Raw genomic sequence first — 23587 nt, 5'->3', positions numbered from 1 at the left:
ACTGAGGTCAAGTTCCTCTCAGTGTCACGCTTTAGTACGAGGAGATCCGTTTTGGAAAAAACGAATCCTGATCGGTATCAGGCCGCTTAATTACCAGGCCATTGGTTTTGAGCGCCTGCTGAGGGGTGAAATAGTCTAGTGCTGAAGATGCCAGCGCTATGGTCACTCGGCGGTGAACTGTCAAATGACATTATGATGTGTAAAGTGCGGGAAAGGCCATACCGCGGTCGAATGTTCACTGACTGAAGCAGAGGGCAAGGAAAAAACTTTCTGTGTCAACTGTGGAAGCGCAGAGGTATCCGGCTTCATACCGTGGATGTCCTGCATACCGCAATGTTAAGGTCACAAGGTAGCAGGTGTCAAAATCGGCCCAAAGGACGAAGGTGTCAGCTTCGTTGAATGAAATTTTAGGTTCGACCTTCTGTATTTGGCCGTGCATTTCCTGAGTATCGTCCTTTCGAAATGTTGGACAGCTTCTGCTACGTTGGGTGACATGCTAACCCATGCTGGGAAAACATAGATCAGGATTGGTCGAATTAGAGTTTTGGCGGCAGGGAGTAAGGCTTGCCTGAGCTGCTGTTGGCATAGACGATAAGTTTAGGGGGGGAAGGGGAATATCGTGTAGGAAGATGTTAAAGAAGTTGAGACCTAGTATGGACACCTGAGGGACTCCTGAGTTTACTGGGAAGTCGATGGAGCGAAGTCCATCGAAGTGGACGTGGTAAGTTCTGTTTGGAATAAAGTCTCCAATGATTGTGAGTAATGGGAGAAGGCAATTGGTTTGAATTAGTTTGTAGAGTAAACCCTCTTTCCGAACTGAATCGAATGCCTTTTGAAGGTGTTAGGTGCATGCTACGGTGCACTGCCTATTTTCCAGGCGGTTGAGAATGTGGTCTTGCAGGTACAGGATTGCCTGTTGCTGATTTCCATGATATCGACAAGTGTCCGTTATGCTGGCAGTTGTTGAAGAGGATGAGTAGACGTTCGCTGATATTAGGTGCACACTTTCGCAGGACAAAATTAGAGATTCCGTCGCAACCCGATAATTTTTTATTGTTGGACCGGTTGATTGCAAATTCTACTTGGGAGTTAAAAGAGGAAGCGAATGGGCCCATTCTGACTATATCAGCAGGGCAGCTGGAGGAAAGGGGGCAAGCTCAATCTTTTATGGCTGGCAGTAGTGGTGATCACCGAGTTCCAGATTGGATCCGTGAACGATTTGGCTCTGAATAAGTGGTATACAGGAAGATATTTTTTTCTCAGAGCAGAGAGATTTTCTTCCTGCCAATTGTTTAATTATTGAGAAGACTTGTGGGCCAGGTTTGAGGGATTTGAGAAGTTTCTTGTAGGATGCATTCAGTTTGGACTAAGGAGAGTGTTGAGAGGGGAAAGCACCCCTATTTGTAGTAACCAAGCTCTTTGACTGAAACATGTTTGTCAATTGTAGATTCGAAGACGGTGTTGTAATAGTCTAGCTGTTCAATAGAGTGAATGTGTAATTTGTGCAAAGGAGGATCCAACGCATTGGATAAGTCGCTTTGAAAATTGCCCCAGATTGTATTTATGCGGGTGGTTGATGGAGGGGAGAATTTGCTGTAGATGCAAAGAGAAGCTGAGGGTATGGTGGTCGGAGTGAGCTGCAAAAGAGGAGCAGCTAGTGACACATGCTGAGAGGTTGGACGAGATTATAAAGCCGTCTAGTGTTATGTCTGCGGTAAGCAATACGCCTGACTGGAACCAACTGAAGAGCATTTTGCTTTTTCCTTGTCAATTGAGTCGCCCCAAGTTACGTGCCTGGTGTTGAGGTCACCACCGAGTAGGAAAGCGCCGAAACTGGCTACGATTTCCCGAAGTTCGGACATAACAGGATTGAGGTGGCGATCAATACCGCCCGGGAAGTAAAGAAAGCCGATTAGGACTCGGAGGACGCCTCACCCCTAACAGGTAGTCTGACTACTACTAACAGGTAGTTTGATGCAAATGTAGCAGATGGGATGGTATTTGCTCTTGTTGCCGAACTGACAAAGATGACTGTGCCTCTGCCGGCATCACTGCTGAAAGTAATCTAATCGGAAAATTGTCTGGGTGATCAAGTTGACAGTTTGTGCATTTGAGGGGCACCACCGACTCCTTTTTTTTTTTTTGAGGTAGGGTAGGTGAATGCATTTACGCACAAAGTGTTGGACTCCCGATTCGGTACGTCGTCGGACTACCAACTAAACACCTCCTCATCGTCAGAGAGCTAGCCTGGAACCGTTTGTCGCATTACTTTGGGCCAGCCCCCGAACTCTCCCGCCTTGCGGAGCCTTCAAATCAGGGAATCCCTTTCACCAACGGGAAGGGAGAGGAGGAAGGGAACTGTCAGTTCAAGGAACCCCCTGCCATCCGGCTCCTCCACCGGTCGAGTTCTATCTTCTTAGCAACGAGGAGGGCCCGAACGTAATGGGCAACACGGTTCCAGCTGTCAGCAGTCCTCAGCATCTCTTCCACAATGTTGTCTGGAGAGAGATCCCCTGTGTTTAAATGGAGTTGCTGACGAACCCCATCCCACCTTCCACAAGAAAAAAAAAGTGTGGTGGGTGTCGTCCACAACTCCATTGCAAAACACACAATCCGGAGAACGCGCCTTTCCAATCTTGTGCAGGTCAGACTGAAAACTTCCATGCCCACTTAAAAATTGGGTAATGAAATAGTCAGTCCATGTTTCCGATTCAGCCACGCACCTAAGTTGTCGATGAGCCGCGCAGTCCATCTGCCTCTAGTTTCACTTTGCCAAGAGAGCTGCCACTCGTCTAGGGTGTGTTGCCGTTCTTCGCGAGCAACCACCTCCCTTGGCTCATCTCCCTTGCGCTTGTATATGGCCTGACGCTCCCTAGCAAGAAGGGCAACGGGGATAACTCCCGCGATCACCATCACGGCCGGTTCAGAGACTGTGCGGTACGCAGACGCCACCCGTAAAGCTCCCCGTCTCTGTACTTGCGCGAGGCGTCTACGATATACCTCCTTGTTAAGAGCGCCAGCCCATACCTCTGCACCGTAGAGCAGGACAGACTGCATTGAGCTCATTAGGAGACGTCGCCTACTAGACGTAGGACCCCCAATGTTTGCCATTAGCCTACTTAACGCCGAAACTCTAGCCGCAGCCTTATTCGCTGCTGCTTGGATTTGCTCAGAAAAGCTCATCTTTGAGTCAAGAGTCAACCCGAGGTACTTTACCGCTGATTTTGACTGGATTATCGACTCGCCGAACGATATGGGACGCAGGGTCGGAATTCTCTTCTTAGTCAGGATGACTCCTTCGGTTTTTTCCACCGACTCCTTGTTGTCGTTGTCTTAGACAATCGAACGAGGGCAATCCCTAGAGGTGTGGACCCACGAACTTGGTACATCTGGGGTCGTATCCGCAGTTTGAGGAAGCGTGGCCAAATTGTTGGCAGTTAAAACACTGGGTGACATCCCCTTTTCTGATCGCGTGAAAGAGGCTTAAGTTGGTGTCGTTGGCCCGTGACGGGGTGGAAAACCTTGATATCATCATTTCGAATACAATCAAAACGCAACATTGTCCCCTCTATTATCGCAAGACGTCGTTCATTGTTTTTTATATTCGGCCAGTATCTAAAACCATAAAGGGTGTCTGGGCGGGCAATAGTATAATTTAGATTTTAGACGTTCGTTAACACGTCCATCACAAAGAATACCAGTTATGGAATGGCACTTCATCCAGGTTGCGTTAATGCGTGAAGTAATTTCATAGCGCAGTTCTCCATTGGCAGAGAGCATTGATCCGTGATATTTAAATTGCTTAATTCAGGGCAGATCACTGCCATTGGCAGCGATTATGCCTGTTTTATGAGGATGGTTCGTCAAAAACTCAGTTTTGTTCAGATTCAATGTGAGATTGTGTTGCATGAGGCGATCATTCCATTTTTCGACAAGTTACTCAAGATCTTTTTTGCTATTAGACATCATTTGCATAAAGCAGTGCAGGCACTGGACGTTGGATATCTCGTGTGACAGTGTCCATAACAAGAGAAAAGAGAAGTGGTGAGAGGGCGTTTCCTTTGTAAACACCAGCAGAGACACGAAGCGGTTTTGATACACCCGCCACACTTCGAACTTTACTTTTCGGATCGTGGTAGAGCAATTGAGCGCAGTGCACGAATTCTTCTGGCGCTAAGTGTTGTCGTAGAGCGTACTGGATGAGTTCGTCTGGCACACGGTCAAACGTTTTCTCTAGATCCAGAAATGCAATGTAAAGAAGGTGCTGCTTCTTATGATGTTTCTCCATGAGTAACCGCACAGCGTATATTGCGTTAGCAGTTCAACAGTTCTTGACAAAACCGGCTTGATTCACTGGTATTTCAACGATTTCGCGAAAACGGTTGTCAAGAATACGTTCACAAATCTTTATGGTATGGGAAAGTAAACGGATCGGACGGTAATTTGAACATTCTGCTGGACTACCTTTCTTTTTCCATCTTAGAACAGATTTCTTGCCAGTTAGATGCTGCTCTACGTTTCTTCATATTCGCTTTCCAGAGCTCAGATGCGATGTCGTCAGGTCCTGCGGTATTCCCCGACTTCATTCGTTTTATTGCTTCCTCGACTTCAGTTGCGCTGACGGGTGGATCTGCTCCAAATGTCGGCAATAATTCTCCAGTTGAAATCTGCTAGAAATATTCTCGCCATCTATCCGCTGCGGTTCGCAAGTTGGTATCACCTAACTGGCTTGATGACCCCGAGGGTTGCAAAGGTGGTTGTGTGGATTGTGTCTTTCATTTGGTTCCACGATTCTTCCACATTCGAGAAGTTTGGTAATCGCATAAGTGAGATCTTTTCTTCTTTCTTCTCACGAAATCCAATTTAATGCAAGGTGGGACAGTGCGTTCTTCATGCTGTTTTTTCGGTGGCTTAATTCGCAGGACGGCAATCAACGGCCAATGTTGAGGTGCGATAGTCTCGTAGGCAACGGCTTTGTAATTAGTAACGGTGTTAAAATGTTGGCGTCTTATGAGAATATAGGCGATTTGAGTTTTACAATGTATTCATAAGTACAAGGTCATGGATGTCCACAAAACCGATTATACGCATGTCACCCTCATTGCGTGTTCCAAACCCCTTTCCTCCCTCTTCCCTTTCCCTCAGGGGTCGCGAACGATCATTAACGGGTCGCTTACGATACGGGGAGTGACGTTCCCGAAGTGCCGTGCAAGTAGTTCTGACCCCCTAGCTGGCATAATACCAGCATCCTAGGTAGTAACCTCGAGAAAGTTTCTCGATGAAGAGTGTAGAAGACAAACAGAAAACCGATTTTAATAAGGTTCAGTTTTTCACAATTTGAGGCATATAGCTTTTGAAAGGGAGCTTTCAACGTGAAACATCCCCCGTCTCCTCCATAACCTTCCTTCCGCCTAGGGGGTCTGGTTGAAAACTCAACCTTTACTAAAATGTTATTCTTTCTGTTTTGTTGTTATTCAAATGAAATTCAATTTATGCAATCTGATTTATTTTTTAATTTTACTCTGCTAAAATAGCATAAAAAGTTATATTAATTAATAATTCGTTCAAAGTCCACCCAGCTGCCTCCTTCAGGAACGCAAAAAAAATACTTGGGATCAATAATGAAAGTTGGGTTCGTCTTTGGGTTCAACTTAACTCTCCAATTTCGTATTATTTCCACAATAGCTGCCTTAGATTGGCATAACGCGAATTTCATACCTGAAATGAAATTGTAAAAATAGAACTCCAATTATAAAATTATCTCCACATATAACTGGGAAAAAGTTTTTGCTTTATGCCGAAATATGCAAGTTTTCCAATAGCAAACATTTCTCTAGTAAAGCAAAAGGAAAATTCGAAGATTTTCTATATATGTACATGTACATGTGCTGTTGAAAGAAATTACCTAAGCATATTCTTGGTCCATCACCAAACGGAAGAAACACCCCCATTTCTTTATATTTTTTGGTTCCTCCGTTTTCAGGGCTGAAGCGTTCCGGGATGAATTCTTCCGGATTTGGGTAATACTCCGGATCATGATGCAATGCATAGTAGGGTAGCACAACTATAATTCCTTTTTCGACTTTGATGGGTTTTTCTTTACTAGACATTAATTCGCAAGTGTTTGAACACCTTTTGGTGATCGAAATCCCTGGCGAACGCAATCGCAAACATTCTGTAATAAAAAAAACTGATTGATGAAAGAAGCTGATATAAATATGTTTCATTACCGTTAATGCATTGATCTAGATAGGGTAGCTCCAATAGCTTTTCAAATGATATTTCACCGTTTTCCTCAATTGTCTTATTGATTTCGTCTCGAAGCTTTTGTTGGGCACCTTCACTCTGAGCAAGCTAAAAAAACATTTGAGTAGCAGTTATTCATTTATTAATTGCTATTGTTGTGAGTACAGTGGATCCCTCTTAAATCCAATCAATTCTGGTTTGAGAAGCTTTTGCATTTATCCAGCCATTCACCCCTTGCAGTGCATCTACCACGCATACGCGCCTTCTTTGCCGGTTACATGAAATGCCTTTCAGCTCCCCCACGACTTGCTGAGACCCCGGCACTTCTCCTCTACTGCGTCCAAGCGTTGTTGGGGCGACCCACTCGTCGGCCATGTTCCGCAGCATAGCGTAACCCGCAATCAATTGTCACCCCTCCTTAATGTATAATTTGCCCACCGCCATTCCCATCTTCCAATCACAGTGCGTATGAACAGGCGGGCATGTGTGCCGAACAAGTTCTTCTTATGAGATAGTGTCAGACTAGTGTTGATGAAGCGTTAGAGCTTTTGAGTAACCGTGAGGGTTTCTTTCCATGTGCTACTCTCATATAGCAACATAGAAGAAGCACTAGCAAAGAACATGATCTTGGTGTTAAGATAACTGCATTTCCGTATTTTAAACAGGGCGGCGAAGGTGGATCTAGCGCTCTTAATGCCTCGGACAACATTCAGTTCAGTGCGATTATCAGCGGAAACCACGCTTCTTAGATATACGCTTTCGATGCTCTGCCCTTTAATGCAGATAGGGAGAGTACGATGACCTGTCAGACTGAGAACCTTGGTTTTGTTGGTGTTTCCCTTCAGTCCAACTCTACCAGCCCCTCTTCCCAAATCCAGAGCCATTTGAATGAGATCCATGCCCCAGCATAGCTAAGGTTTTTAAGGGAAGATGTCAACATCCATTTAATTCCTCTACGTCGTCCCGACAAGGCAGCATGAAGAGCGTCACCGATATTAAGAGAAAATAATATCGGTGACAGGATGTAACCTTGGACCTCTGTGCCCGCTGAAGTGGGGCCTAAAAATATACTCAAGGTCTTCTTTGCTAATCATAGCTTGTCATAAGAGAGGACTGAAATGGATAGAAATTTGTGGGCTAGCAACCTGTAAATTTTGAAACTTTATTGCTACCGAAACAACAACGACGCCTCGCCCTTGGCTATCGAAGAGGGACTATGATTGGTTTTTGGAACCCATACGCTACTCGACAACGGTAGAGAGGGTCCTCAGAATGCTCGCTTTCTCCAACTTGAACGGAAATTCTGACGATATAGCTAGACATTCTGGGAAGAAGCGAAGTAAGATGATGAAACTCTAAAGAGTATTCCCCTCCCTCTTGGCACAATAATGGCAATGTACTTTTGTAGTGAACAAAGCCAACTGGTAGCAGAAGTGAATCTGGGGTAGGGTTGCTCCTGACGGCTACCGCAATGCGTGCTCTCTTGCTCTGGGGGTCGGTTTCTGGCAGACTTCTAACTACAAAATTACGGTACAGGTTAAGAAGTATTGCAATTTGCAATACTACGTACCTATTTTCTCATGGGACATGCGCTCCCTGTACTGATTGAATGCTGCGTACCAGCCACACGATACCCTGTCCCAATATAAGGCTGATGAAACAGCATTACAAGAGATGCGTTGGACAGGGGCCGACTTTCTGGGGGAGAGTCACTACACCATATATTATAGCGTTTATCCAGTCAACCATGTGCTCGGAGTAAGTTTCCTAGTTAGCCAAAAATTGAAACCTACAGTTCCACTCTTCGTTTGCGAGGAAAATTTAGAAATATAAGCCTCATAAACGTTCACGCCCCTATAAAGGGGAATGCAGAGTCGGAGAAGGATACTTTCTACGAGGCTGTTAAGCGGACCCTCGAAGCCTATCCCAAGTATGATATCAAAAGCATACTTGGAGATTTCAACAGTCAAGTAGCCGTATTCAGGCGATACGTCGGTTCCCATAGCTTACATAGGGATCTGATCTGATTTCCGACAAAATGCGCATATTTTAGTGGTAGGTTAAGAATTTTTATGAACTGCTCAACAAACAAAATATCGGTGAGTTGGAGGTCCAGTCAGCTGAAGACGACGGACAAATGTTCCACCATCAAGCAGAGGAGAAACTGCTTGTGCAATCCACCGGCTTACAAACCATAAGTCACCAGGAGCCGATGGAATTACAGCGGAATTGGTGAAATATGGAGGCGACCAACTACAGCAAGTGGTTCATCAACTGATGCTGAAAGTGTGGGGCAGTGAATCAATATCTGGGGATTGGTAAAGAAGCATTATCTATCCCATCCACAAAAGGGAGATATCACGCAGTGCAGCAATTATAGTGATATCACGTTGCTGAGTACCCTCTTTAAGATGCTCTCCGCTTTCTTGCCCTTGGTCGGATAGCCCTATACGCCCAGAAAATCATTGGCGCATACCGAAGAGGCTTCACTCCAGGCAAATCAGCAACAGATTAAATTTTCTCTCTGCAGCAAGCGATGTAAAAACTGTTGGAATATGGACATCAGTTGCACTCCCTTTTCATCGACTTTAAAACCGCCTATAACAACATAGCCACGGTAAAACTGTACACGGGCATTAGTGAATTCGTTATCCCAACGAAATTGATAAGACTGACTAGGCTGACCCTGACCAATATGCGACAACAGTCTAAGACAAGGGGGTGACCTATCATGCGTTTTCTTTAACCTGGCCCTTGAGAAAGTGCTTCGCGATGCAAATGTAAATGCGGGAGGCACCATCTTCTTCTAGTTCACCCAATTACTGGCCTCCGCTGATGATATTAACATTATGGGAAGAACAATCCGAGATGTACAGTCTACCTTCATCCAGATTGAGCTGGCGGCGGTAGGTCTCGAGCTCCTAGATTAATGAAGGCAAGACGAAGTACATGGTGGCAACGTTAGCCCCAAAAACCAAAGAACGTACAAAATCAAATCGAACTGGTCAAATGGGAAGAATAAAGACAGGAGACTACAACTTTGGAACCGTTGAGAATTTCTCATATCTAGGGTCAAAAATCACGCACGGTGGTTCGCAGCCTACAGAGCCTATTTCAGCTTACAAAAACGGCGATCTTACCAGTCCTAAGGTATTCCTCGTAGACTTGGGCTCTTAGCAAGAAAAATTGAAAACTCTTCGCCACGTTCGATAGAAGAATCCTCCGAAGAATTTTAGCCCTTCTACACGAGGTTGGTCGATTCCGTAGCCTACATAACGACGAAATCTATGAGCAACACCACGACCGTCAGGTTGTGGAAGAAATCCGTCGTCTTCCTCGTCCCAAAGGGGCATTACCAGATCTAGCTGACTGCGGAATCGTGAAAACCGATTGATGAATAGAAGGTCTTGAAGCTCTATTGGCCGTTGCGAGTGAAAGTGGGCGTAATGCGTTCCAACTCCAATACCGAGCGAAATCTCGAAAAGTGCAGTATAGTGTATGCCATAACAAGAGAGAATTTAATGTTGCGATCGCGAAGTATGCGGAAGATGTTGCAGAACGAGGGATGTCAACGGTCCATTTCTCATTCACGATGACGAGCAACTGAAGAGGTGGAAAGGACAATTCACCACGATTCTTAACCATATTACATCCGGTGAGGCTCCTCCTCTTGTGGATGCAATGGCTAGTCACCGTAATATGTGGATACGGACTATTATTTCAAGCAGAAGAGAAGTTAGACCGGCCATCAATGCACTCAGACGGTGTAAAGCCGCTGGGCTTGACGGTATACCTGCAGAGTTATTTATCGCTGCACCGGCAGTAACTGCAGATTTGCTGTTTCCACTCGTACAGAAATCCTGGAAATCGGAGATCATCCCCAGAGAGTGGAAGAAGGGGTTGGTCGTTAAGATTCCAAAGAAGGGCACCTGTTTTGGGTATGACAATTGGGGGGAGGTATATGCGTCCTCCCTGCCGTCGCGAAGATAATACCCAAAATAATCTTGAAACGCATCAAAAACCTCTCGAAGGCTTGATCGACGGAGAGCAGGCTGCTTTCAGCTCGGGATCCTTCTCCATTGACTACATCAACCCCCTAAGGGTAATTTTGGGTCAGTATGCGGGACATAAATCTTCGCTTCACCTTCTCTTCATCGATTTCGATAAAGCTTTTGATAGCATGATCAGGGAGTGTATCTGAATTGCTCGACGCAGGAGTGGCGTTCCAGAGAAACTAATGGCCATTATCAGAGTGCTATATAATGGCGCAAAATATCACGTGCTGCACCGCGGAAAACATAAATAATAAACGAAAATTAATTCATTTGTGAAATTCAGTAACCTTTGATTGTGTGAAATACAATTTAACTGATTGTTTTAAAATAGTTTCCTCAATGAATTTAAGGTGAATACTTTCATTGTCATGAAAATACTTCCAGAGAACAGAAACCTTCACCATATAAACGAATTAGATTTGTATTTTAAAATCTTGGAGATCCATCGTGATTATTATCGCTTTCAATTATTTTGGGATTATCTGCCATTATTATGTGATAATTTCCTCTTCTCTTCTTTAGTAGTTGAAATTCTGGACACACTAAAGTAGAAACTTTCTGTCGTATGTAGTCAGTTTTTCAGATCACTCAAAGAATTCAAACAGAATGACCAGAGAGTGTAATTTTTGGTGACGGAAGTAAAAGAACAGAGGGGTGGACTTTAGGAATTGCCTGCCCATTGAATGGAGTATCGCCATGTTACTATGTTCGAGGCTCAACGAACCATAAACAGCTCGAAGAACTGGAGGTGTCCTGATCTGGATAGGGTACTGACTTTCGGGTACAAAGGTCGCCAGTATAAACAGTAGGTTGGCACAGATCATAAATGAGGATATTCGCGATCGATATGGGGTTGCATCGATCGTCGAAAAACTGCGGCAGAGGCATTTTCAATGGTATGGCCATGTAATTTGCGCTAACGAGAATTCGCTTGCCAAGATTGGTCTGAACAACGAACTCGATGGTAAACGACCGAAACAACGATGATTTGATACACTGAATGTTAATTTGAAAACTTTGTAACTACTTTCAGATTAGGAAAATAAGAGAACAAAAACTGATCACGAATTGCTGACCCGGATTGTGAAGAAGACAAAAGCTAAAGAAAAAGAAGAAGTTGGCCTGAAGAATTTCCACTCTTACTGACTGCGGGCCAAACTAATGAACTTTTGGAGACGGTCATCTGTTCAGTACATTCAGAGCATACAGAGGGGTAGCTTCGACAGAAATTCCTGGAGTTCCCTCTGATTTTGTATGATGAGAACCTCTTTCCTTGGCTATTGAACGATACTGGAGGGCATGGAATCGCAATAAAACATGGCTTAGTGCTAAGTGCGAGTTGACACACTTGACGTATTCAGTTAACATGCAGTTGTATGCTGTCGTTGATGATGGAAGGAGTCTATTGCGAATCTTTAGTCTTGATTTCCGAATGGAATTTGGATTAGACAAGTGCCGAATCGAAACTATCGCAAAGGTCGTCACAAGCCACATACTGGACATAGTACTGGTGACCTTTATATCCAAGCGATGAACAAGACAGACTTCTACATTGATACATCAAAACTTTGGATACAAGCATGGGCTGATCACGTCTTGAAGTATGCAAACATATATAGGAGTGCTATGAATTTTTAGATGTGTACGAATAGAAGAAAATAGAAAGATCCTCACATAAGATAAACTCAAAAATTCTATACCCCAAGTGTCTAGCTTCCGGTATTCCAACTTGTTTTCTCCAGGCAAGGTTCTCTTTGAGGGCATCATGTTGAACAGAAAGCTTCTTTTGCTTGTAAAGCAAGCACTGAGAGAAGGAACAACTAATTCCCGAGAGGAAATCAATAGGGTGGTCCTTAATCAAAAACAGTCTATTTCATTTCATCTACGTTTGTACCGAGGATATTCAGCTTTTGTACTTATATGCATATGAAAATATATGAAGGAATGTTTAGAATTTTCGGCTACCTACGAAAAAAAAACTTGCAAAAACGTTCCTTACATAAGATGAACACAAAACGTTTATACCCGAAGCGCCAACCTTTCGGTATTCCGATTTATTCTACTGATGCCCTAATTTTTTGTCAGCCACTTATATTAGAGTGGCTCACATACTCAACGGTGTAAACTAGAATATAAAAAGAAACTGATCGAAATCGACGAACTCAAGCAGTTTGAGGTTGCATAGAAATACATTGGGTGACACCAAACTTGATGGAAAGATGGGAGCTGTGAATACTCCCGCATAAAGTAAGTTACATCCTTTTACGTCGAATTTAAAGGGGGATCCCCATACCCGCAAAAGGGGGGGGGGTGTTGATGTTTTTTCACCAAATATAATCTGCGAGGTATCAAATGAAAGGTCTCGATTAGTACTTTTCGAATCCGGTCTTAGTTTTGATACTTGTAGGAAGGGTGGGTAGTGCGGGGTGTCGGAAATGATCATCTCTTTGACGCCCCCATTCTCATTCTCTGATACCCACCTGAAAAATCTAGAAAAAATCAAGAGGCTGCTACTATATGGTGCCTAGGCTCCGAAATACCCTCCATACCGATTGGAAGTGGGTAAGGAGGATTGGAAAATTCCCAGTGGTTACTTCCCTTGAAAAGTTAGGGTAGGTTAAGGTTTCTTGTTATCAGAATGGTGAACTTTAAATTTTTAAGGATATGCGAGAGGAAGGGGGCAAGTCCCACTTCTCTAGACTCGACCAAAATTACGGGGCGTCGTTCCTAAAAAAATAATTAATTATGGTACTTCCCTCAAAATGGTGTTATTTTGATTTTATTAATGTAAGATTTTGTTTTCAAACCCAAGAGTGCGGGAAAGATGCGGTGGGGAGAAAGAGGAAGGTCCTCGTTTTCAACCCCGTTGAATTTCCCCGGTCTTCTCCTGCATATGCTGCCTCCCATATTAAGACACCCTAACTTGTTTGGTTAGAGGGAAGGTAACCTCCAGCTTCCATTCCATATCGGTTTTCAATTCTGCTTTCTCCGGAGGGTTGAAATTTCAAGCTGCGTCATGATTTTGTTAGATATCTGGGATTCAAATTTAAGAATTTTCTTTTATCTAAAATAGATAGACTTAACTTACGCATCTTATGCAGTTCGAGATCAGTATACTCGAAGTTTCAAAACCATCAACGAAGAACGTCAACGTGTGTGCAGCTAGCTCTATTTCAGTCAAATTTTTTTTCTCCCTGAGCTGCAGTAGGTAATTCAAGAAATCAGCACGATCACTTTTCGTACTCTGTCGAATTTTTATGGCTTCCTTCATCAATTGTATGAAATATGTTTGCATATCTTTCCTCATAAACGGTCGTTTGAAGATTCCTCTGAGACGATCCGGTAGTAGCGACATCATCATCAGATAAATTTTTGATCCGAAGGATTGGTCCAAAATAGCGGCTCCCTTTTCGCGAATATCGCAAGGTCCCTCTTCGAATGCTCCAGCTTCAATTCCATAGATGCAGTTACTGACAACTTCGGTCGTGTATCTAGCTGCTAACTGTAATTATACATATAAAGTTGTTTAAAAGTCATTCAGAAACGGGAAAGCGTTTACCTCTCTGGCTTCAACTCCATGTGGAAGATGCTTTTTGGTTTCTTTTTCCAGATATTTAGTCATTTTCCCACAAACAGATAACATTATCGGATAGCTAGCTTTTATCTAAGTTGACATAATGTACTGTATATATATATCTATCCCTAGAAATATTTTCACAGGAGTTTTTAAATCTACTTATTACCCGAATGTTTGTTAGAGCAGGTGTAACTTCAGATCTCTTTTATTTCCATTCTTCCCCTGACAAAATAAAGGGATTTCGTCCGAATAAAGGATCAATTTCTTTGTCTGTCTAAAAAAAAGAAGAACATTTCAATTTTGAATTAAAAATTACCTAGCTTTCTCTGGAGGTAAAGATTTGCTTATATTAGACCTTTGACTGTAGAAAATATTTTTTAAGTGGTTTCCGCGATGACATCTAAACGTACTGTTACGCTTTACGTAGTCTCGCGTCTCTGAATTGCGTAGCACTAGACCAAAAAATGGTTCTATAACTTTAATATAAACATTTATTTTACAATAAATTATACAACCATAATGCGTAATTAATTATAGAACAATTCCTTAAACTGGTACAATTTGAGGCCTATTTACAAACGGCGCGTTTGAGGCTACTTTTGAAATTTGACTGATTTCGTTTCGACCTCCGGCCTATAACCTCGAGGAACATTCCAGAAAGGCATGAAAACACTTTATTAGAAAATTACTTTGCGCCTTTGGCAAGATCTTCTTACTGGCATTAGGATCATCTGCTAACCATTATCCTAACTAAATATTCGCCCTACTTTTTCGCCCTAATTTTTGTGTCCTGGCAAATTGTCATTGCTAAAATTTGACGTCACATATATTTTTCCCAAAGTGATTTTTGTCACAGTATTCGTATTTACGAGTACGAATACGAATTCTGTTCCGTAAATATTTCCAAGTGCGAATATGATTTTTAAGGTTTTGTGTGAAACAAACCCTTATCAGAATCGGGTGGATATCTGTCTGTCCGTCTGTCTGACACACCCGATTTACTCAGAAACGGCTGGACCAATCGTCACGAAAATTGGTGAGACCGTTTGGTCTGTTGTTCCCTTTATATACAAACAGTGGCGCCATTTTGTGTTGAGTTTAAGGGGGGGATCTTCATAAATGTGAATGGAAGGAGCAAAATGTTTTTTCACAGAATGTGGCCATGTGGTGTCAAATAAAACGCCTCAATTAGTACTTTTCGAAACTGTTCAGATATTTGATATCGGGTGAAAACTATGGGCCTGGGGGCTCAAAATATGACCCTCAAAAAGTATAATAGATATCCTTCTCAGAACCTATCCAACCGAAAAATCTGAAAAAAATCAGAGTAGTGTATCTAAATGAAATCTAGACCATAAAATACATCTGGTTCCGATGTCTGCACAAGTAAAGTTAATAATACTATATTAGCATATTTTAGAAATTTACTCAGAAATCCCTTCTAAGTTCATATGAGAAATACGAAATTTGGTACTTGCATAGGGGATAATATAAGGCATAACTTTGTTTGAAGGAAATTCCCGTATTATTAACAAAGTTATAGAAGATGAAAATTTTACATTTTGTAGGAATTTCATGTAGTCCAACACGTGCATGACGTTATCACAACATATCAATTCGTCAATACCACAACAAAGTGAGCTCACGTGAATGAGAGGCCGCAGGGAAACATTTCGTTTTAGTTTCTTAATCATTTATATGTCAATACCAATTACTCTAGACAGACATATGTATGTTTTTATATGTATATGTAAATAAAACTTTGCGGTATTGCTTAATTCAGATAAATATATTTGTACATTAAACAAGGGGTATTCAATATACGTACTTTATATATACACATGTATACTTTTATGCACGAATTAAATCGAAAATAGGTGTATGATGAATTTATATACATGCATATAAAATACAGTATTCGGTAAGTCGTTAGAGCACAAGAGGGAAGGTTGCGGTTCAAATCTCATTGGTGGCAGTGGAATTTGCATCGTGATTTGACGTCGGACACCAGTCGACTCAGCTGCGAATGAGTACCTGACTCCAATCAGAGTAACAATCTCAGGCGAGCGTAATGCTGACGGGTGTACCAAAACCGCTTCATATCTCTGTTGGTGTTTATCAAGGAAACGCCCTTTCACCATTCCTCTTTGTTCTTGTTCCAACGTCCATCGCCCTACACACTTCTTTATTCAGATGATGTTTTCCTAGCATCTGGTAGCAAAAATGATCTCAAGCAACTTGTCCAAAAATGGAATGATCACCTAATGCAACACTGTCTCAGATTGAATCTAAACAAAACTGAATTTTTAGCGACCAATCCCCATGAAACAGGCACAATCACTGTCAGCGACAGTGATCTGCCCAGAACTGAGCGATTGAAATATCTCGGGTCAATGCTATCAGCCAATGGAGAACTGCGTTATGAAATTGCTTCACGCATTAACGCAACCTGGATGAAGTGGATTTCCCAAACTGGTGTTCTTTGTGATCGACCTATCAACGAACGTCTCAAATCCAAAATTTACCACAATGTCGTCCGTCCTGTCGCTCTCTATGAGTGTTGGCTGACTATAGAGGACAGCGGTGTCTTACGGTAATGAAGACGAAGATATTGCTTTAGACTAGTGGCGTGACACGTTTTGATCACATCCGAAATGAGGATATCCGCGATCGTTATGGAGTTGCACGGATCGTAGAAAAATTGCGAGAGAGACGTCTTCGATGATATGGTTACGCAACTCGTGCCAACGAGAATTCAATTGCCATGATTGGTCTGCACATCAAAGTCGATGGTAAACGACCAAAAGGCAGGTCGAAACAATGGTGGGTTGATACGCTGGATGAGGATTTAAAAGCCTCGAGATTGCACCCAGATCAAGCATTCGATAGAGCTAAATGGCGAAACCGATCACTACGAGCCGACCCCGCTTGTGAACGGGACAAAGGCTGAAGAAAAAGAAGAAGAAGAGCGTAATGTTGACCGCATTGCCTCCTATAGGGTACTATAATCCTATAGTGTACCATTACGGTCTTGAACTGCTCTAAAACACTTCAAAGCTCTTATCCAATTGTATTGTTGCGCCGACGATTATTATTATTATTCGGTAATAGGCAATCTTTGTTTGTTTAGGGTGAGCATAATATCTACGTCTGCAATATTTACGTATTTCTTGTAGTTTGAAAAAAAATGTGAAAAAATATTTTATCTCCTCTGCCATCTCATACTGCCCTTATAGACTTTTCGGGGTGGATCATCCCCATCCATACGGATTAGGTGATCGACCCACCGTAACTTATTGAGCCGGATTTTATCCAGATGGTCTTGGTATCGTCCGTAGATTTTGGGGTCGCGGAATCGTCCACCCTCATGTAGGAGGCCAAAAATTCTTCGAAGGTTCTTCTCTCGAACACGGCAAAGTGTTCGCAATTTTTCTTGCTAAGAGCCCAAATCTCTGAGGACTACATGAGGACTGTCGAGATCATTGTCTTGTACTATGGTTGAGAGAAACAGTTTCTGTAACCTGAAGCCTGTTATCGGTCATGATTTTCGATCTTAGATAGAAGAAAGCATCAACAATCTCAAAGATGTAGCCTCTTATCTTTATTCTTCCCGTTTGACCAATGCGATTTGATGTTTTCGTTCTTTGGTTTTTGGTGCTGGCGTTGCCACCATGTACTTCGTCTTGCCTTCATTAATGTACAGCCCGAGATTTCGCGCCGCCTGCTCGATTTGGATGAAGGTGGACTGTTCATCTCGGGTTGTCAGAATAGGCCAGTAGTTGGGTGGACTTGAAGAGGATGGTACCTCTCGAATTTGGCCCAGGTTGAAAAGGGCACATGATTGCGCATACCCTTGTCTTAGCCCGTTGTTGATGTTGAATGGTCTTGAGAGTGATCCTGCTGCTTTTATATGGCCTCACACATTGATGAGGGTCAACCTAGTCAGTCTAGTCAATCATGTCAATTCGCCGGAATACCAAATTTTCTCATGGCCGTGTACAGTTTTATCCTGGCTATGCTATCATTGGTGGACTTAAAGTCGATGAAAAGATGGTGCAACTGATGGCCATATTCCAACAGTTTTTCTATCGCTTGCCGCACTGAGAAAATCTGATCTGTTTCTGATTTGCCTGGAGTAAAGCCTCTTTGGTATGGGCCAATGATGTTCTCTATCCGGCCTAGCAAGATAGAGGAGAATATCTTATAGATGGTACTCAGCAACGCGATACCTCTACAATTGCTGCACTGTGTGATATCTCCCTTTTTATGTATGTATGACATATAATGCCCCGTTGCTAGTCGTCAGACATTGATGAGCCCCTTGACCATCAGTTGATGAGCCTCCTGTTGTAGGTACTCGCCTCCACATTTAACCAATTCGGCTGCAGGCGACTAATGATTTTTCAGCCGATAAATTGCACTTCTATACTTTGTTGTGGCAGCATTTGTCCGGCTCCTTTAGGTTGAGGGGGGGGGGGGACCTCCAATTCGTCAATATTTTGACTGTTAAACAGTTCATCAAAACACCAACCCACCGTTCCAATATGCGCATTTTGTCGGAAATCAGATTTCCCTGGTTCGGTTGCCCCTATACTTCTCGAGTTCATAGACTTGTTGGCTTACCCAGGCCTCCTAGAGAGGCTCACGTTTGTTTGTTGATCGCTTTCTGCATAAACCAAGTACTTCCAACAACCATTTCGTGTGACACTTGTCAGCAGTCCGTTATTATTGGTATCTTTATGTAAGCTATGGGAGCCAACGCATCCCTTGAATACGGGCTCCGTCCCTACTTTGCGGTTAAAGTCCCCAAGTATAGTTTTGATATCATACCTGGGACAGGCTTCGAGGGTTCGTTCTACTGCCTCGTAGAAGTATCTTACTTCGACTCTGCAGTTTCCTCTGTAGGGGCGTGAACATTAATGACGCTGATATTTCTAAATTTGCCTTGCAGAGTTTACAGCCCTTCGCTATGTTTTGAAAACCGTTAACAGCAGTTCTCATCTTTTGGCTGACTAGGAAACTTACTCCGAGCACAAAGTTTGCGGTATGACCACTATAATGTATGATGTAGTGCTCTCGACCAGAAAATCGGTCCCGGTCCAACGCATCTCTTGTAATGCTGTTATATCAGCCTTATGTTGGGACAGGGTATCGGCCAGTTGCTGAGTAGCATTCGGCCTGTACAGGGAGCGCACATTCCATGAGAAAATGCGCAAATCATTATTCCGTTTTCGTTGCCGGGTTCGTCATTGTGTTATTAGCTCAGTCCGAGGCTTCTTTTGCGGCTTCGTTACAAGTTGTTTTCCATGTTGCCAACTCTAACCACCCGCAACCTGCAGGACCTTTAACCTGGAGGATAGACTATTCTCCACTTAAACGCGTATTTGGTAATTGGCAATTAACATATTTATATGGGCGTATTGTGTGAGTCAATTGTCCAACCACCGGTCTGCCTCAGACACAGACATATGTCTGCCTATTGCTTGATACAGACTCTCTGATGGCTGAGGCAGGCTCAGATATTTGTCTGATACAGAAGCAGGCTTTGTCGGAAACAGATATTTGTCTGTCTGATGTCTGATACAGGCATGGACAATCACCTGTCACAATCACAGAAGAAGAGGAAGAGTATGTCTTTGCTTTCAAGTGCGTTCTCTTCTCAAAACAAATCTTCAAGCTTGTAAATACCTTTCGAGTTTATATATACATATATTTTTTTGTGCACACCTACAACGCCTTTTAATTTTCTTATTGCCAACTAAGTCCGACTCCGCCATATATATCTATAGCATGATCAGATCATTAAGGTGCTAATATTCGCTATTCAGGTGAATACTAACATTTCAATACAAAAAAAAATCATATTAGCATTCATAAATACAGCAGCAGCATTCGTATTCAATTTTGTAGATACAAAAATATTCACTTTTTGAATACAAATATATTCGTATTCGTATTCATAGCGAATCGTTATTCGCATTCCTATTTACGAATACAAATATGCTCAACACGTACGGGTAGCACACTGTTCGGCGAATTGACTTTCAGATTGGCCTCGAAAAAACCATCATCCGGTAGTTGCTTACCTTCGCTTACGTATCGCTATTATGTCTACTCGAAGAGAATTTGTAGCGATTTTACTAGCCTATACCGTAGCACGAAGGAGCTTACAGGTGGTTGGAAGTCTATTGCATCACATTAACATAGCCACAGACGTTTCTCTGAAACCCGAAACAAATATTTGTGTGACTTGACTTTGTTTCCCTTGAAATTTTCCGGGACTTACGAACCATCTTTTAGTTATCAGCAACTGATATTCGAGAATGAGATTGTGGCGCAGCAGGATTCGCGGCATTCGAAATTTATTTCGAATGTTGCGAATACCAGCGGGCAGATAACGTCACCGGCGCTCTCCACTCAGTTTAGACCTCGCCACAGGAGTGAAGAACAGAGTGCCATGAAGGGGACGGCAAATGTCATTATTAAAAAAAAGGGATTAAAAAAAAATATTTTCGACGACCGCATCTCCTAGTTGTAATTGAGTACTTAAAGTGTATAATAAACTAATTAGTTTATTGAATTAAATTAATTGATCTGATATTCTAGTCAATAATAAGTACCACACTTATACAGTATAAGGATTTCTATCGGGATTCTATCATGTCTTGTTTTATCAGAGGGAGATTTTGTTGGTGTGTTCTTCCCTAAGTAAAATTTATAAATGAAGAACAGCTGCAATGGAGAAAAAGAATACAAGCTCCTAAAAGATAAGGGATTTTGCAAATGTTTAAGACCCTAGTAACTGCCACATGTTTATCATTAAATCGCGCAGTCACTTAACAGGCATGTTTTTAGTCAGCTCCAGTCCAGTCATTAATGCTTTCAACCTACAAAGTCTTTCAGTCAAGACCGATTCACATGAAATTTGGGGTGAGGGGAGAGGGTGGCATAAGAAAAAAAAGTTATATAGCGCCGATGTGCGCTTCCCTCCGGAGGGGGGTACCAGACCCCACACTTTTTTCTGCAACTAGACACTCCATATCCACTAACTTTTCAGAATTAATTTCGAGGGTTTAAGTTCACTGGACTCTCAAGGGGTTCGCTTATTTTCAATTTATATGAGAAAATCATGTTTAGTTTTTATTGACTTTTATATTAAAAATTCAGGTAATTAAATTATTTTAATCATATTTCCGTTATTATTTATTCTATACTATATTCTATTATACTTCATTTTAAAGGTCTTCTCAAGGATTTTAGAAGGGCTTGAGGACGATTTCCACTAAAATTGGCCTTGAAAGTATTAATTTTCTTTTTAACCATATGCACGTACAAAGAAAAAACTACTACTTGTAGGAAAAATTTTCACTAAACACTTTTTGCTTAAAATCGACCATTTCGTTTTCTGTAGTTATTTCGAAGAAAAAAATTCCACCCCGGAGAGTGGGGTGCGAAGTTAGGGGGAGGGGAGGGGTTATACCACCCTCTACCATTAATAATTCCTTGAGATTCTTCAATAATATGACCTTACACGAACATTTTTGGCTGTTTTTTTATCGATCAAATTTGATTATTTGATTATTTCTTAAATTTCTTGTTCTGAATATATTTTATAAGAGAATACATTTTGGCATTTGTTAGGAATTCAGAGTGCTTTATCTATTTTTTGCATGTTACTGTATTTGATGAGATTTTAAATATATCTACCAACTTTGAAATATACTGCAGTTTTGCCTAATGATCACAAATTGTTATAATATCTGTTAGCAATAGAGTTCGCAAAATACTTGAGCTTTAAAATCACGTTTGTAATTTTCTTCACTTACCCACTTTGAAAACTCATTTTCACTGAAATTCCTGAAATTTGTTATGAGCACATCTTGCACCAACTTAGGATCAATGATGAGCAGCTGTGGATTCCGAAGGTTGAAAATCCCAACGAATCGGTCTTTTCCCTTATATTCACTATACAAAAAAATACAAATAACGATCACGACTTCACTAATGGATATTCCAAACCATTCTCACCGGTAAATATCGAGAATATCATATTCAAAGCTTCGTTTCTGAAGAACTACGTTTGGAAGATTGCCAAACAAAGGACGCGGCTTTGGACCTAACACCCCACGCTTTCGCCAGTAGTTAAAGTTAAATACTAAGAAAAGGTAAAGGAGTGCTCCAATTAGCCCAATTAAACACAAAGGCAGAAGGAAGGCCATGGAAGTATTGCGACTGATTGTAGGAAACACTAGCAATGAACTGATTCACTTATAGTACTTCGAGTTTGCTTCATTGCGCAGTTTATTTGATTACAGGACAGGAACTCAACGTCCAAAATTTGGATCAACATAACTAAATTCAGTTGCCTCAACAGCAACGCCATATTACCAGACTAAGCTGGTACATACCATTTAAATATTATATATTTTCCACAAAATATATTTAGGAAAAATAAATAAATAAAAGAACCAATTGACGAAAATAAGTATCTGTATGACCTTTATACATTACTATCACTGAATATTTCGTCTAGATGTGTTGGCAACATACACTTGCCATTGACCTTGGATTGTAGACATCAAGTTACTGCTAAGACTGGACGCAAGGTGCGCTGATAGCAGAGTTGGGCAAAATCATAATCATAAATACGTGATTAGGAATTCCATGATTAAATTATTGTAATGATAATCGTGCTAACGATTATAATCTCGTACTCATGAAGTCATAATTAATCATAATCATCTATTTTCGGTTGGAATTGCTTTGATAATGGGTGAAATGGGGAAAAAAAGCCAGAAATTATACTGAACGGATGCTTGACCGTTTTTACGATACAAAATTTTTCAAATTGTTTTACTGAGTTTTCTCTTCATAAATTGTGATTTGTCAGCCGATGCATAAACTAAGTTTGAAAACACTTAAATATTACAGTTACGTGTTTTTGTGTGAAATAAAACCTTATTAAAATCGATTCGATATCTGTCTTTCTATCTATCTGTCTGTCTGTCTGTCACACCGAACTTCCTCGGAAACGGCTGAACCAATTGCCACGAAACTTGGTAAGAAGGTGAGTTATGTATCCAATATCGTCTAGGAATGTCGAATATGACACTCGCCTAGGTAATTTTTTTTTGTTTTTTTTTTGGGTACTGTAGGTGAATGCATTTACGCACACAGTGTCGGACTCCCGATTCGGTACGTCGTCGGACTACCAACCAAACACCTCCCCATCGTCAGAGAGCTAGCCTGGAACCGTTTGTCACATTACTTCGGGCTAGTCCCCGATCTCTCCCGCCTTGCCGAGCCTTCAAATCAGGGAATTCCTTTCACCAACGGGAAGGGAGAGGAGGAAGGGAACTGTCAGTTCAAGGAACCCCCTGCCATCTGGCTCCTCCACCGGTCGAATTCTATTTTCTTAGCAACAAGAAGGGCCCGAACGTAATGGGCAATACGGTTCCATTTGTCAGCAGTCCTCAGCATCTCTTCGACAATGTTGTCTGGAGATAGATCCCCTGTGTTTAAATAGAGCTGCTGACGAACCCCACCCCACCTTCCACAAGAAAAAAAATATGGTGGGCGTCGTCCACAACACCATTGCAAAACACACAATCCGGAGATCGTGCCTTTCCAATCTTGTGCAGGTAAGACTGAAAACTTCCATGCCCACTTAAAAATTAGGTGAGGAAATAGTCAGTCTCATCATGCTTCC

At 42.0% G+C, this 23587-nt stretch overlaps 1 long non-coding RNA gene and 1 pseudogene across 1 annotated transcript; one reads left to right on the top strand and one right to left on the bottom strand.

The window, feature by feature from the left end:
• Nucleotides 1-5491: 5491 nt before the first annotated feature.
• LOC119660537 lies at nt 5492-22257 on the bottom strand (annotated as a pseudogene).
• Nucleotides 20805-21179, top strand: LOC119660539. The gene is made up of 2 exons (XR_005250438.1): nt 20805-21045; nt 21120-21179. It is a non-coding gene; the product is annotated as an uncharacterized LOC119660539 (long non-coding RNA).
• Nucleotides 22258-23587: the final 1330 nt, after the last annotated feature.

The sequence above is a fragment of the Hermetia illucens genome, chromosome 6, assembly GCF_905115235.1.
Source record: "Hermetia illucens chromosome 6, iHerIll2.2.curated.20191125, whole genome shotgun sequence".
NCBI lineage: Eukaryota > Metazoa > Arthropoda > Insecta > Diptera > Stratiomyidae > Hermetia > Hermetia illucens.
This window is presented reverse-complemented; position numbering and strand designations above follow the sequence as displayed.